A 2,215-nucleotide genomic window follows, 5' to 3' on the forward strand; every position below is an offset into this window, starting at 1 on the left:
TGATGTCCCTCTCCAAGGACCTGTCTCTCCTTACAACATGTCCAAAGTATGTCAGACGAAGCCCCAGAATCCTTGCCTCCAAGGAGTAGCCTGGTTTAATTTACAAAAAAAAGGAAGAAGGAATGTCTAATCCTTTGCCAATCGTTTGGGTACTACCGTGGGATTATTACTATGGGAAAAGTGGCATTACAGCAGTCTTGAAGGATGTGCAGAATACTAACATTTTAAGCAAACATTTTTTGATGAAGAGACAGCACTTGCAAAGGCATACAAAAGGTAACAAAACCAGATTTTCGCCAGATGGTATTTAGGGAAAGTGTGAGGGTTATGAAAGGAACTGGGAATCAGGTAAAGAACTGTCTTGGGGAAACAAACGAGGCTGTAGGCAAATCATGGAGAATTTAGAATGCCAGTTTGGGTGACTTCTTGCAGTTATTTGGGAGCCACTGGAGATTATTAATAAAAGTGTCATGTTCACAGGATAATTCATTCAGGTATGTTTACTCAATCTAACCAAGTTTTCTCCGGACTCTCATTTTTGTCCCTAACTTTAATTGGAAATGTTACAGTGAACAACAATTCCAAGGGCTTCTTTAGGCCATTATTTTGTGAAGACTTCAATTTATCTTTGTAAATGATAATTTGATATTTGTTGTTTTCCACTGCTGGTTATTTAGCCACTAGAAGGATACCGTCAAGCAGGATTGTTGACTCAATCCTTAGAAAAGGCATTGTTTTTAACTGGTTTATTTAATATAGCTTGATTTCCATGAAAAACTGTGTCTACAACCTGCTCTGTATTCACAGAATTATGCCAGGGCTTGCACAACCAATATTTACAGAGTTAATTTAAAATACACCATGTCATAATTAAAATCAGAATACTGTTATACTCTCAATGATTAAGAGAATTTTCTAAAGTGAGATTTTCAGCTTCATTGACTTCAAAGTAACATACAGTATATGAACGCTGCTAGTTATCTCAAGATTTATCCATATTAAATACTTTTAATGAAAGATTGAGCCAGAATTCTTTCCTGTTATTCTCTTGCTCAGAGAAATAGGTAACAGTTGTCATTCCATGCAGTGCAATAAACAAACATGCAAAGATTTTACAACTTACTTAATTTAATATTTTTACATTATATCCTTTCCTGAATAATACTTGTGAAAGGAAAATGACTTGCACTTAAAAATCAGTCAGTATTTAATAAAGAAGGTTTAATAAGCAAATGTAAGACAATCTTATAATGATTTTCTTCTATTCGTCTGAGTCCTGGTAAGCTAAAGCAGTACTCTAATTAGTGAATGAAGTTTAACCAGCAAGAGTTCTTGAAGATTCTGAATCAATAATTCCCAGTGTTAAGTGATTCCCTTCATATTACTTTACTTCTAACTTCAAACCATCCTTCAATCATCTGGTAAGCTCATTAGGGAATTCAAAAGCAATTCAACTTGTGATTCTTGCCCTCAGGGAATTTACTATGTAGGGAATACAATAAAAATGACTGAATAGATATCATTTAACTCAGTGTTTATTAAGTGTAAGACACTGGTGACAAAACACGTGTGGATTAATTTACTTAATCCTCCCCAGAACTCCTTGAGGAAGGCAAAAATCATTATCTTTATTTCAGTAATGAAGAAGCAGACTAAATGAAGTTAAATAACCATCCAAAGCTGTATGGGTTCTAAGAAGTAAAATCCAGTTTCACCCAAGGAACCTAATTCCTGACCAATATTCTTGCCCAATACTCAATGGCATAGTGAATAGGGAGTTGTGCTGCACTGCTATAACCCATGGTGGCAACTCTGGTGGTTTAAACTCACCACAGCTCACAGGAGAAAGATGCTGTATCTCCTCTCGTGGAATTTACAACCTCTGAAAACCTGCCAGAGACTCAGTTGTGAGTAGGTTTTGACTCCACAACAATGAGTATTGTATCGTGGTTTTTAAAGAGAATAACAGAAGTGACATGGAAAGAAATAGTGTGAACAGTTAGAGGTGATAAACTAAATGGAATGGAAATGATTTATAGCAATAGTTCTGATTTATTTTGGCAATATTAATTGAGCACTTACAGGTACCAAGTACTGTACTAAGTTCTAGAAACCAAAAAAAGTAGTATTCTTTTGGAATAATTTATTTGGGGGAGTCAATTGTTTGCTTCGTTCTTTGCAAAGGTAAAGTGAAGCTCTTAGATAAAGGGCAGCC

The sequence above is a fragment of the Elephantulus edwardii genome, unplaced genomic scaffold (assembly GCF_000299155.1).
Source record: "Elephantulus edwardii isolate Elephantulus edwardi_28Jun2011 unplaced genomic scaffold, EleEdw1.0 scaffold00002, whole genome shotgun sequence".
NCBI classification, from domain to species: Eukaryota; Metazoa; Chordata; class Mammalia; order Macroscelidea; family Macroscelididae; genus Elephantulus; species Elephantulus edwardii.